At 39.0% G+C, this 14,857-nt stretch overlaps 2 long non-coding RNA genes across 7 annotated transcripts in view; one reads left to right on the top strand and one right to left on the bottom strand.

The window, feature by feature from the left end:
- LOC141279543 (uncharacterized) overlaps positions 1-14,857 on the bottom strand; it is a 202,456-nt gene that overhangs the window by 10,440 nt on the left and 177,159 nt on the right. Inside the window, exon 4 of the long non-coding RNA XR_012333975.1 lies at positions 6,960-7,062. This is a non-coding gene — a long non-coding RNA (uncharacterized lncRNA). The remainder of the gene's footprint in view (positions 1-6,959; positions 7,063-14,857) is intronic.
- The window catches only part of LOC109548703 (uncharacterized), a 131,224-nt gene that overhangs the window by 109,564 nt on the left and 6,803 nt on the right, over positions 1-14,857 (top strand). For 4 of the 6 annotated variants that reach the window (XR_002174841.3, XR_012333970.1, XR_012333973.1 and 1 more), the window contains one exon: positions 13,864-13,915. This is a non-coding gene — a long non-coding RNA (uncharacterized lncRNA). Of the gene's footprint in view, positions 1-8,342; positions 8,734-13,863; positions 13,916-14,857 lie in introns of those variants that run through there. The other 2 variants (XR_012333972.1, XR_012333971.1) reach the window with 2 other exon arrangements.

The following is a 14,857-nucleotide window of genomic DNA, read 5'->3' as shown; positions in this document are numbered from 1 at the left end:
ATTTCCATTTTCATGGAATATCTTTTTCCATCCCCTCACTTTTAGTCTTATGTGTCCCTATGTGTGAAGTAGGTCTCTTGTTGACAGCATGTAGTGGGTCTCTTGTAGACAGCATATATATCTTGTTTTAGTATCCATTCAGCTAGTCTATGTCTTTTGGTTGGAGCATTTAATCCATTTACATTTAAGGTAGTTATCAATATGTAGGTTCCTATTACCATTTTCTTAATTGCTTCCGGTTTGTTATTATAGGTCTTTTCTTTCTCTTGTGTTTCCTGCCTAGAGAAGTTCCTTTAGTATTTGTTGTAAAGCTCGTTTGGTGGTGCTGAATTCTCTTAGCTTTTGTCGAATCTGAGTGAGATCCTTGCTGGGTAGAGTAATCTTGGTTGTAGGTTTTTCTCTTTCATCGCTTTAAATATGTCCTGCCACTCCCTTCTGGCTTGCAGAATTTCTGCTGAAAGATCAGCTGTTAAACTTATGGGGATTCCCTTGTATGTTATTTGTTGTTTTTCCCTTGCTGCTTTTAATACTTTGTATTTAATTTTTGATAGTTTGATTAATATGCCTTGGTGTGTTTCTCCTTGGCTTTATCCTGTATGGGACTCTCTGTGCTTTCTGGACTTGATTGACCATTTCCTTTCCCATATTAGGGAAGTTTTCAACTATAATCTCCTTAAATATTTTCTTTTTCTCTTTTTCTTCTGGGACCCCTATAATTCGAATGTTGGTGCATTTAATGTTGTCCCAGAGCTCTCTGAGACTGTCCTCAATTCTTTTCATTCTTTTTTCTTTATTCTGTTCTGTGGTAGTTATTTCCACTATCTTATCTTCCAGGTCACTTATACGTTCTTCTGCATCAGTTATTCTGCTATTGATTCCTTCTAGAGAATTTTTAATTTCACTTATTGTATTGTTCATCATTGTTTGTTTGCTCTTTAGTTCTTCTAGGTCCTTGTTAAACGTGTCTTGTATTTTCTCCATTCTATTTCCAAGATTTGGGATCATCTTTACTATCATTACTCTGAATTATTTTTCAGGTAGACTGCCTATTTTCTCTTCATTTGTTTGGTCTGGTTGATTTTTGCATTGCTCCTTCATCCTCTGTGTGTTTCTCTGTCTTCTCATTTTGCTTAACTTACTGTGTTTGGGGTCTCCTTTTCGCAGGCTGCAGGTTTTAGTTCCCGTCGATTTTGGTGTCTGCCCCCAGTGGCTAAGGTTGGTTCAGTGGATTGTGCAGGCTTCCTGGTAGAGGGGACTAGTGCCTGTGTTCTAGTGGATAGGGCTGGATCTTGTCTTTCTGGTGGGCAGGACTGCATCCTGTGGTGTGTTTTGAGGTGTCTGTGACCTTATTATGATTTTAGGCAGCCTCTCTACTAATGGGTGGGGTTGTGTTCCTGTTTTCCTAGTTGTTTGGTATAGGGTGTCCAGCCCTGTAGCTTGCTGGTCGTTGAGTGGACCTGGGTCTTAGCATTGAGATGGAGGTCTCTGGGAGAGCTTTCGCCATTTGATATTACGCGGAGCTGGGAGTTCTCTAGTGGACCAATTTCCTGAATTTCCTCTCCCATCTCAGAGGCACAGGCCTGACACCTGGCCGGAGCACCAAGACCCTGTCAGCCACACGGCTGTAGTCCTCCCCTTGGTGCTCTGCGGCACAATCAGGAGAAAACTCTGAGTTCCTGGCTTCTCCCTTTGGTGCTTTCCAAGTCACCCCGATTCTGCCTCCAAAAAGTCCTCTCTCCTTTCCTTCCCTTCTTTCTTGTTAAATTCTATATTTTTATTTATGTAGTTTCAAATATTTGCTACCTGTCCTACATTTTATTCATTGTACTATCTTTTGATTTTTCTTGAAACTTCACTCAGAAGGCCAGGCATTAAAGTTATTTGTAAATCTATTTATTTGGTGATGGGGTCCTTCTGCTTAGGAGAATTCAGGACACGGCTATATTTTCTATATTTTTCTGTATTTTCTCCTATCTTCTAATACTTTGAGATCTTCAGCCAAGGAACTACTTTTTTATGATTGTCAACAGTTTCCATTCACAAAAGGTGCACAGACGTGCTTTTTTGGGCATGAAGTCTTCAGAAGAGAACATTCTACAAACGTAGACTGGACATACAATGCAGTTTTTTGCATTATTTCTCCTTTGGGATAGAATCCACCAAATTCCATTATTAGTTTAGGTGGCAAAGTAATGAGTGCTTTTGAGTTATTTGCCCCTCTCTGCATCTAAAGCAGTGTGCAGTGTAGGCATTAGAAAGCTGTTGTACTCTACAGAGATGCTGAGGGTGTTGTTCCCGTGCTGTGGCTGAGGACTGGCTGCTTGTTTCCCTTTTCTACAGAGACAAGTGAACTTGCAATCAAAATGGGCAATTCAGAAAAGGAAGAATAGAAAGGAAGTAGCCATGTTTTTCTCTTAATTATCCCATTAGACTGCAGCAATTTAGTAAGGTCTGGCGCTTGATTGCGTTCCTTGTCTCCTGAGGAATAGGAGCATTTCCCGTCGTGGCTTGGCTATTGATGCAAAGATTCTGTGAAAACCTTGTTCTTGTCTCATTCTTTCTCTGCCTCATTAACTTGTTCATTTTAATGACTACATCTTCATAAAGTCTAACATTTCAATATCAAATGTTCTGTTCTTAAATTAAGCATTAAAAAATAAGGAAGGGAGGGTTGATCACCATACAGTCTGTCCTTATCTATTTCAACACTTACAATGATTCCACTTCATTATTTGAGAGATGTGCAGGGGTTTACGTATCCCTGTGTCCTTACCATCTATTAATACAACTCCACTTTCCTTTGTCCCTGTATTTGACACACATTTATTGAGCTCTTTCAATGTTCAAGGCCCTGGAGAGAGGCTTTGAGGAAAAGAAGGAGAAGTATCGAACCCTCCTAAAAAGAGCATGTATCTCATTCCCTACATGGGATCAACTTTGAGGAAACCCTGAGGAAGAAAGATAACACACACTAACGTAAAGGAGAAAAGACTTGAATAAAGGCCTGGAAGACTAGGAGTAGACACAGGAAATGAAAAGTATATTCGGGGGATTCACCAGACTTGTCTTCAATAACTTGTTAAGCTCTATATTTATATACTTTTCTCTATATTCATTATATCTGCAATTAAAAAATATCAATAAGATTAAAGTATACTGGTAATGCTTCAAAAGGAAAGACAGGAGTATAGTTACCAAAAAATGATTGGATGCTCTTAGGAAGCTAAGGACAATTAATTTTCAGGAAGACAATTAAATTGGTATCTCATTTCAGTATAATTTAGACCCATAGTAAGATTAGAAGATATTCAGGTATGATTTTATTATTCTCCCCAAAGAACAGAAATATTGCCTGTGTGTAGGTGTCATTAATTAGCTTTCTCTTATACCCTACTCTAAATGCAGTCTGTCAACATTAATTTTTTATGTCATCCAAGTTAACAGATGTTGAATATTTGATCAATTAAATATGCTAGCTTGTTTTACATGGGAACAAATACCTCTTTGTCCTATGCAATTGATCTTTTTCATCTAAATTAGGTCTTTACAACATCCATAAAAAATTTGATCTGCATAATTCCAATCTATCTAGATTATTTAAAAATTTTTGATTTTATGTCAATTATTCACTCTACCTATAAGGTTTTTTACTCACCATTTACTAAATTATTCAATAAGTATTTATTACATGCTTCCTATGTGCTAGACACTATTTTAGGTGCTGAGGAGATAGCAATAAACAAGAGACAAAGTTTCCTACCTTCATGGGACTTAAATTATAGCAGGGGAGACACATAGTAGAAAGAAGACAGAGAAGAAGACAGTACATATGAACTGTGGAGACAAATAAACTAGAATAAAGGGTTTAGGGGATGTAGAGGCCTCTAGGTACTGGTACCAGCCTTGTGTTTGGAGAGGAATGGTGATGAGGTCAGTGGCTCTAGCAGAGGGAAGGGAAGAGGCAGGATATGAATACAAAGATATGAAGAGAGCTGTGCCCTGAGGGCCCTTGTGGACCGTGGGAAGGCTTTGGCTTTTACTCTGCATAAGATGAGAAGCCATTGGAGAGTTTAGGTCAAGTTGTAACATACCTAACGCACATTTTAATAGATTTTACATTTTTAAAAAGTTGTCCTGAGAATAGATTGAAGCGGTGCAAGAGTAGAAACACTCAGATGTGCTGACTATTGCAGTAGTCCTGGCAAAATGATATTGGTTTGGACCAGGTGGTAGCACTGGAAGTTGTGAGAAGTGGTCAGATGCTGAATATATTTTGAAGGTTGGATTATGTAACTTGTTGACTGGATATGAAGTGTGAGCAAAAGAGAATTCCAAGTTGAGTCCACGGTTTGAAGCCTGAGCAAGCAGAAGGGTGGAGTTGCTGTCTACTGAGATGGGGAAGGCTGCAAAGAGAAGGCTTGCAGGTGGGAGTCAGGAGCTGTGTTATATTTGACATGTTTAACAGACATACAAGTGGAGACATTAAGTAGACAGTTGAATAACTGAGTCTGGAGTTTAGGGGGAGAAGTTCTGGCTGGAAATATAAATCTGAAAGTCATCAGCGTATAGATGGCTTTTAAACCCAAGAAACGACATTGAAGCACATAGGGAACTAGTGCCCAGAGAAGAGGTGATCTCCCAGGACAAAGCTCTGGAGAATGCAAATGCTGACAGGCCCAAGAGTTGAAGAAGAATCAGCAGAAGAGAGTAAAAATGTGTAGCCAGTGTAGTAGGAGGGTGTGAGACATGCTCTCCTGTATTTGATCAGGGTGGCTCACTGCACAAGTATTTTCAATGAACCCTTTGTGTGTTATTGAGTCTTTCCTTTTTCTATGCACTACAGCATTACAGCTACGAAACACCTCCCTGTACCCTTCTCCTTCCATTCCAGTCTCTCTCCCCGCAGAGGTCACCGCCACTCTTAACGTTGATATTTATTATCCTCGTGCAATATTTTCATATTTAAGTATAAGGAAGTAATTTTGTACTATATACATGTGTTCACATATATTATATATGTATATATGCATATAATATTATTTTCCAGGTTTTTCAGCTTTTTCTGTGCAACCTGTACATTGCCTTCACACCTCTTGGCTTGTGTTTGCTTAGTAGTATATTTTTAACATGTTGTTACATGTAGTTTGGGGTCATTTTTTAAAATGTGATACCACATTTTATTTTAAGAATATGCTACAGTATATTTCCCCAAACACTTTATGCAGGACATTTATGTTTCCAATTTTTGCTGTTTCCAACAATGATGCTGCAGACATTCACATGCTATCTTTAATGTACCAATGTGTGTGGCTTTCTCTAGCGTAAAAGTTCAGAAGTGAAGTTGCTGGTTATACGGTATGTGCATCTTTATCTTATTGAATGTCATTATATTCTCTTCAAAGCGGCTGTGCCAGTTTCCACTGCTATCAGCAGTGAAGGACAGTTCCCTTTGCTGGACTCCTCGGCGATCCTTAGATCTGATGGGACCAAATAACATCCACTGTTGTTTTAATGTTCTTTTTTCTGAGTACCCATGAAAATAAATTCACATTCTCAAAAGTTTACTGTCCTTTGGGGTTTCCTCTAATGTGAATGGCCTGATCATATCTTTGTCCATTTTTTGATTTTGTTTGTTAATGCTCTACAAATGGGAAAATTCACATTAAATTCTGGTTTTTGCTTTTGTTGAAAAAACAAGATCTGGAAGTAGCCACCAGCTTTTTTACAAGGCAAGAGTTGATGGGAACTCTTGAGCTGAAGCATATACTTTTCGCTTTGCCACAGTCTGAAATACTCCTAATTGCATTACTACTAGCCTACTTCACTCATTTATTCTAATCTACCTGACCCCAAGAGGCATCTGAATGGGGGAGCCTGTCTTAGAACCACCTGAACCAAGGTAGGGATCCAGGATTAATAGGGTTTCTCTTGAAAATATTGTTTAACAAGGTTAAACATGTAGGAATGCTATTCTTAAAAAAACAAACAAAACCCCAAAACCCCTTAGTTTATTTTACAGACATATCTCTGCTTTAGGTAATTCCAAAGCCTGAAAATCCAGATTTTTAAAAGCAGAAGGTGATTATTCTCCCTGTTCTAAATACTTCTGTAGGTGGATTTTAAAATTTATCAAAACTCACTATGGGATTTCTTTTAACAAAGCAACCTCCCCTAATGCACGTAAAACATGCATTATTATTCATTCAACATAAACTTAACAACCTACCATTACCGCCCGTTTTCTAAAAACATCTATTATGGGAAATTACATGTACACTTAGAGTGTGACAACATCTTCAGCTGATTAAAAAAATCACACATTCATTAGCACCTGCCTTACTTAAAGGTTAGAATGATGGCAAAAATAATAGAAAAACTAGAAATGAGAGAAGGAGGAAAAGTATGAGAGGTTTTGAGTGGCAATCAACAAATGAGTTATTCTGGGGCATTTCTTCACTGATAAGAATCTGGGATGCAAGGCTGAGCCCAAGGAAGTGAATTATTTCCCCAGGGCACTATGTCTGCTCTTCTGGTAGCTGCTACCACATAAATATTAATGTCTGTTTTGGGTAGCATAGCCCCAATTACTACACTCACTTCAGGCATGGGTAATGCAGAAAAACAAGATATGATACATTATTAACTTCCTGATGGTCTTTGTACAAAATAAACTTTAAAAATGAATCTACCTAAACTGATTAATTTGTACTATGATGTTATATTGTTATATTATTATTAAAGCAAGTATGAAAAAAATAATCTAAGTTCAAATTGAATACTCTTATCACTTATTTGTTAAATTTCCTTCAACAAATACTTACTGAGTACCTACTATGTGCCAGGAACTAGAAATAAAACCTTCAAAAATCTCTGCTTTGTAGAGCTTATGCAATGCTTGTCCAGCCCATTATATGGCTCTACCGCGTGTGTATTCGGATATATCCTCGGCTACTGCTTACCTGGTATATCTCCACTCCTCTTGGAAGTTTAGTGTTCTTTCTGTCTCCTGTGTTATTTCTTTTTTGTCATTAGTCAGTCCCAAGAAGTGGCAGAATTAGATGCCTGAGGAAAAAGAGAAGAGAGCGTTCTCTAAAAGTGGTGCCATTTCAGAGAGATACAGAAACAAAGGCAAGACAGGCCCACTTGCTACCATACTCCAGGCACTCGCACTTCATCTTTTCCCAGGGAGACTTTAGAAAGATATGTGCTATGTCTACATGTTTTGATACTTTCTCCTCTGCTAAGCCAAGACTGTTTAGGGCAACAGCTTGATCTTCATTTGATGATTCCAACAATCACACTCAAAGTCACCAGAAGACACAGGGAAAGAAAATCTAAGGGAAAGAAAGTAGAAGGATTCAGAGGTAAATGAACAAAGAGCAAAAAGATGTAAATGATTGTAAAGATTAGGAAGACTAGCAGTTGGGAGATTGAATTGAGATGACTGGCAGAAGCAAGATGCCTCTGGTCCTGGAACTAACAAGGAAGTTTACCAGTTCCTTAATGGAGAAAAATTTGAAGGCTATTAAGAGTTTAAAGCAGTATTTAAGGATATTAAAGAAGATTTTGAAAATATCCAAGTTTTCTGCTTCCTATACCACATTTGAATTTCTATCTGAAGAAACATTCCCTGTACAGAGTACCTGAAATGCATGATAAAATGTAAACATCATCTTTTTAAAAGCATGGCTGAGCTTTTCAGAATGTTCAGGAAATCACCAGAGACCAGAGCTGTAAGGAATCATGATCTGGAAAGATAAATAAGTGCTGGATAAATAGGTGTTTATTATGGGCATATCTGAAAATTCCTTGTGGTTGAGAAGGTGGATTTTGAAGGTCTGTGCATGCAGAGAACAGAAGTCAAACCTGTGAGCTAGATCAGAGACCAAAACAATCAAAAAGTGGTACTTTTAATGGCAATTAAGCTAGGTAGCTAGACAGACAGCTAGACAGAAGAAATCTCTCCGTGGGCAATGCCTAACCATATAAATCTAGACATTCCCCATACAAATTTGAAGCTGTAATTCATAGTAATTATATAACCAAAAAGCCCAAGGTAAATATGAATTTTAAATAGTCCCAAATTACCTACAAGAATGACAAAAATGTCACGAAGAACCTAGGGGTAAGATGGCAGTAAAGACACAGACCTACTAGAGAATGGACTTGAGGATATGGGGAGGGGGAAGGATAAGCTGTGACAAAGTGAGAGAGTGGCATGGACTTATATACACTACCACTACTAGTGGGAAGCAGCCGCATAGCACAGGGAGGTCAGCTTCGTGGTTTGTGACCACCTAGAGGGGTGGGATAGGGAGGGTGGGAGGGAGGAAGAGGCAAGAGATATGGGAACATATGTATAACTGATTCACTTTGTTATAAAGCAGAAACTAACACACCATTGTAAAGCAATTATACTCCAATAAAGATGTTAAAAAAAAAACTTACACTCATCAAGAACAATAGAAACTGGGAAAATTTTTTTTAAAATCTTTAAAGTCTTGATAGAAAATAGCTGTCACTCTAGAATACCCAGAAAAATGATTGTTTTTATTTGGAATGAGGGAAAAATTAAAGATGCTTTGAAGCATTAGTAACAACAACAAGAATTGAGTTTACCGGTAGCAAACCTTCACTAAAAGAACTTCTAAAATTATACTTCAGGAAGAAGGAAAATGATCCTTGACGCAAAGTCTGAAATTCAGGAGACAACAGTGAGAAAAAAAAAAACTGGTAAGGACAAAAACAGAAACAAAACAAAACAAAAAAACTGGTAAGGCTGAGGGGAAAACTAAACAACACTGACTGTTAATAATAATAGTAATAATAATATCTCACTGTGGAGTTGAAAATATGGGGGGAAAACTACCTCTCAAGAAAGATGGCTCTTGTGCTTTGAGGCAGCAATACTTAAAAGACATAATTTAGACAGTGTCATACTGACACATGAGTAAGTAAACAAAGCAATGAAATAGGAAAGGGAGCCCAGAAAGAGACCAACATGTACGTAGAAACTTGATATTTGCCTTGGCAGATCAGTGGGGGGAAGATGGACTGTTTAGTATATTGATTTCACAACTGGAAAAAAGCAAATCAAGACCACACCGTGAATTATGACTCACACCATACATAAAATTCAATGCCAGATGGACATACCTGTGGAAAGCAAAACTCCAAAATGCTTGCAAGACAATATAGGAGAATATTGTTCTGCCCTCGATTCACAAAATTATTTCATTTAAGACCATTTACAAAAGCACAGAACATACAGGAAAAGAGTGAAAAATATGTCAACATTTATATCTGGAACTGATTATCATCAAAGACATCATAAAGAGAATAAAAACACAAGCCTCCAGCTGGGAGAAGTTATTTGCAAAACACACAACTGTCAAAGACGAGAAATCAGAACATAGCAAAGACTTCTATAAATCAACCATAAAAAGTCAAACCAAGAGAAAGAACAAAAGGTGGTTCATGGAAGAGTTAACATGAATGGTTTGTGAGCAAATTAAAAGATGCTTAATTGTATTAGCAGTCAAGGAGAAGGAAAATAAAATCACCGTAAAATACCGTCTCACCTCCCACAAACGAGGGAAACAAGAAAATATCTTATTAGAGTACGTGAGGCAACAAGAACACCCTTCGAATACCGGTGAGAGTGGAGATCAGCACAACTTCTTTGGAGACAATTCTCATCCCTTGGTCATGTTTAACAACCCTTTGATGTAGCAGTAACTCTCTAAGGAGTGTGCTCTATGAGTGAGAGAAGAACATACCCCGTGTGATACCATGCTTCTACTGTATAATAGAAGTAAAGCAAAAATCACAACATTTGGTATATTCTATTTCTTAAGTTAGGTGGGTGTTTTATCACTTTTCTGTAAACTGTACCTACATGTTATATATAGCCTTTGGGGGAAAACGAGGTACCTATTAGAAACTATGTATTGTTCTATGTTACAATGCATAAGTAAATCAGTTGGTAAACTGAAATTCTCATTTCATGGTGACTTCATAGCATGGATGTAATGATTCTAAATCTGTCATCTACGTGCAGTCCTGTGTCAAAGACTGTCTCCTCCCCACATAGAGATAGATCTTGGAATTGTAAAGATGCCTCCTTCCACTCCAGTTCAGCCCTGCCTCATTAGCTAGCTGAGAAGGAGATTTGTAGTCCCCTGCCCAGTAGAAGCAGATAAGGCACGCAGTTTTCCTGGGCTCTAGACTCTGTGTGGAGGTGTGGCACCTTTGATTTTACACATCCTCAGCTTCTCCTCCAGAGCACACACGCAGCCAGCGTGCCAAGATGTGACCTATTCAGACATCAGTAACCTCACAGAACCTGGAACCACCCTCACTTTAGAACCTCAGATACTGCTTCTGGGTCTGGCTTCTTGTACCAGCCTTCTCCTTCTCTTGCGGTGGACTCTTCTACAGACAGGCTTCCCCTCCTCACCACCATCACCACTTTTCTCTACCACAAGGCTGCTCAGCTTCCAAGTATTTCAGAAAAGTACATAGCTACTGGAAAGGGAGGATCACTGGTGTCACACACCCAGGCTTTACTTGGGCCCTTCAGGAATAATCCACAACAGGGATATCACCTTTCCTGGTAGAGTGAAAGAAGCGAAGTTCCAGAGTTTGATGGTTTGTAACAGGTTAGAAATTTTCCAACATCTTCAACTGTATTTCAATCCTGACATTGGATTGCTTACTAACTCTTGTAATTATTTTATCTGTCTATTTTGATATGCATCGTTTTAGAATTCTGATAGGGTGGGTTGTGATAGCCCCTGCAAGTAGAGTTAATCATCATTAATGCCAGAGGGTTGCAGAAAACATTGAAAGGGGAGAAGCCACAAAAAAATTCCCGAACCTCATGCCACCCATTCAAAAATTATTAATTATACACAACTTAAAAGCTTTCATTTGAATGTGGTTGATTCACTGTGGCTGTGCCGCTATAATCCCCTTTATCCTTAAGATGTTCCGTGGTCTGACACCAACATCACTTCGGCTTGCAACGAGTTAGTCCTGTTGCTTTTCCAATTTATATAAGACATATTTCCTTCTGAATTGATCCCCCTGGACAGTGGTTTCCAGACTTTTTAGCTTGCAAGTCTGTATTTGATTTGAGGTAGACTCATAGCTTTCAAAGAAGTGTTGAATGCCACATAAATATTTAAAGATGATAAAAAGGAGTTTTGAGAATTTGAGGTCGAGTTCTTATACAGCTAAAAAACATGGTTGAAAGTCACTGACAAAGTGTATAGAAAAGCACAAGAATAGAAGACAGACATGTCCTAATTAGGATGTCACTGTTTTGGTGTAGAATCTTCCAAAATGAATAACACTGTGCCCATCATTCTCTTAAGTTTGGAATAACAAAGCCGACAGCCCTGCACTGACATCTTCTGTTCCACGTGGGCGAGTCATTCTTTTATTCATTGTGTTATTCATGAATATCATGATCCTAATCTGACTCATATTTCAGTAATTAAAGAAAAACTTAGCTATGGTTCTCAAAAAAACATGTCTCTGCTTTCAGCTTTTTTTCTTTTTCTTTTTTTTTTTTTTTTGGTGTGTGTTCTTCATAAACTTTGGGAGTTTTTACAGTAAAGAGGACTATCAGCTGTAGCATCCTCATTAGGGAGATGCATCTGTTTACACTAGCTTTTTTCAGCAAATATAAGAAGTGTATTAAAAATGCAAAATATGATCTCTGTATCTGCCTCTCCCAGAAACTGCTAAATGTTATCATCCATAATGCATAAGAGTTGGTAACTTTTTGCACATTTTCATTTTCTCATTATTTCCTTTCCCAAACTTAGAAAATTAAGTTGGCAAACTGAAATTTCTCAAAAGCTTCAGAAGGTGGTTTCTTGGTCTTTGAGTCATTGACTTAGCATCAAATAAATTGTAGAAGAGGGGAAGAACTTGGTGAACATGATTAATATAAATAACCATATATGTAAGTCCAAATCTCCCCTTTTTCCTCAAATAACCTTTATCAAGGCTCAGACAATTACCATATTTCCCATTCCACTTAGCTTTATGAATTGGCTTCTGTTAATTAGTTTGAATTACTATTGTTTTCTTTTTAATTATAAAATAATTATTGTTCTTTTTTGAACATTTGAAAAATACAAGAGACTAAAGAAAAATGTTAACATCTGCTGAATATTCCACCTTCTAGAGACAATAAAAAGCTTCTTCACAGCCTAGGGAACAATTAGAATGAAACAGCAACCTACAGAATTGGAGAAAATGTTTGCAAATCATATAGCTGATAAGGGGTTAATATTCAAAGTATATAAGAAACTCCTTAAACTCAATAGCAAAAAAAAAAAAAAAAAAACCTGATTTTAAAACGAGCAAAGGACTTGAATAGACATTTCTCCGAAGAAGACATACAAATGCCCAAAAGGTGTATGAGAAGATGCCCAACATCACTAACCATGGGGAAACGCACAATAAAACCACAATGAGATATCACCTCATACCTGTTAGGATGGCTATTATAAAAGAAAAAGATGACAGGTGTTGGCAAGGATGGGGAAGAGGTGGAACCCATATTCACTGCTGGTGGGAATGTAAACTGGTGCAGCCTCTATGGGAAACAGTATAGAGGTTCCTCAAAAAGCTAAAAATAGGGCTTCCCTGGTGGCGCAGTGGTTGGGAGTCCGCCTGCTGATGCAGGGGACACGGGTTTGTGCCCCGGTCCAGGAAGATCCCACATGCCGTGGAGCGGCTGGTCCCGTGGGCCGTGGCCGCTGGGCCTGCGCGTCCGGGGCCTGTGCTCTGCGACGGGAGAGGCCGCGGCAGTGGGGGGCCCGCGTACCGCGAAGAAAAACAAAAACACAAAAAACTAAAAATAGAAATGCTATATGACCCAGCAATCCCACTGCTGGGTATATATCCAGAAGAATTGAAATGAGGATCTCAAAGAAATATTTGCATTCCCATGTTCATTGCAGCATTATTCACAATAGCGAAGAAGTGGAAACAACCTCCGTGTCCATTGCCAGAGGAGTGGATAAAGAAAATGTGGTTCATTAAACGGGATGTTATTTAGCCTTCAAGAAGGAAATCCTGCCGTTTGCGACAACAGGGATGAACCTGGAGGACACTGTGCTAACTGAAATAAGCCAGTCACAGAAGGACAGATACTGCATGATCCCACTGATCTAAGGCATCTAACCTAGTCAGACACACAGAAGCAGAGAGTAGAATGGTGGTTGCCAGAGGCTAGGAGGGTGGGCGGGATGCGGGACCTGCTGTTCAGGCATAAAACTCATTATGCAAGATAACTGATTAAGTCCTTGAGATTTGCATTGTGCTTAATAGCGCTTACTAATACGGTAGGGTGTCCATACAATTCTGTTGAGAGGGTAGATCTCATGTTAAATGTTCTCACCACAATAAAAAAGAGAGAGGGAGAGACAAATAGATTCTGTCTTAACATTCTCCCTCTCTGTTGAATGTTGTTTTGTTTTCAGAACAAAACATGAGCTCTTTAGTACTGCATTGCCACTGAATTACCTTGAAATGTAAAGTTGATATTTTTTGTGAACTGGCACACTGTTCTTCCTGTTGAATTTTAAAATTTGACTTTGCTGAGGGGAATTTCATTTTCTCTCATCTGAAATTACAAACAGATCTCTTCTGTGCCTGAGTTCAGCATGAAATTGAGGTAATTAAAGATGAGTAAAGCTAAAAGTTCCCTGAGCAAAATCAAAGTAAAAAAAAAAAAAAAAATTTAAAGACTGTTGTGACTGAAGTAGCATTACTCATAAATCTTCTGGGGGTTGTGTTTTTGTCTTTGTTTTAATTTTTTCTCTGTTTTCTTTTTCCGTGTAGGTTTAGATCAACATTTGAATCCAAGAGACTGGCTGGAATGGATTGCAAGCAGGTGGGTTATTGCAGTGGTCTTTTCTTCATTCCTGTAAACGCTTGCTTGTTTGTCGAGCAAATGTTCATTATGTGCCCATGGCGTGCCATTCCACAGCACTAAAACGCCAAGGCATCAATATAGGCAGGCAATTGCCAATTTATGAATTCCTAGCCTACTGTCAGTGCCCTCAGCCAGAGACCACCAGGAACCCCTTTGTAGCTGAACAAGTTGGGTTTATTACTCACCACAGCACGGGGGACCACATGACATGGGGAACCGTGGGGCATCTCAGTAAAGTCAGAAGGAACCTGTTACAAGACTTAGGCTTGGATTGGGTGATTGGGAGAGGGTCTAAGGAAGCAGAGTTTGCTCCGGATGGGATGTTGTTAGAAAAAGAGGGTATTTCTAGGTTTGGGTGTTGTATTTGGTTATTTTGGCACAATAACCATGTTTTTTTTTGTCTGTGTTTAGACAGAATTATGACGTGGTCTTGCTCTGTTTCATTTTATCCTTGTCTCAGGGTGATCTCATCTGGGGTTAGAGATTTTGTTTGTGTCCAACGGGAGAATAAAATGACCTGGCTCTGAATGTCAGACCAGCTTGTAATAGCATTGAGGTCTACCTGTAAAACTCAGTTCCAGATATCGAGGGCTGCTTTTGTCTTTCTTCTGTGCTGGCCTGGCCAGGGATTCTCCTCCTCACTGGCAACAGACCCCTAGAGTCACTCTGTTCCTTCATCCTGCTTTGCTTAGGGTGGCTCACTTTCCAGCCTTGCCTCTGCTGTGGCCACCTGCCCAGGGACTCCTTTCCTGCTCTGTGGCCTGTGCCTGAACAGGAGCACAGTCAAGCCCTCCCACACTGCCTGGATCAGATGAGGAGGCAGGTACACTGCGGGCATCCCTTCCTGGAACTTCAAGGGTCCTGGGCATCCCAGCTCCTCTTTTCTCCTCGCTCCCCACA

Source organism: Tursiops truncatus, chromosome 9, assembly GCF_011762595.2.
Source record: "Tursiops truncatus isolate mTurTru1 chromosome 9, mTurTru1.mat.Y, whole genome shotgun sequence".
Taxonomy (NCBI): domain Eukaryota; kingdom Metazoa; phylum Chordata; class Mammalia; order Artiodactyla; family Delphinidae; genus Tursiops; species Tursiops truncatus.
The sequence above is the reverse complement of the archived record's forward strand: the minus strand, read 5'-3'. Positions and strand labels throughout refer to the sequence as shown.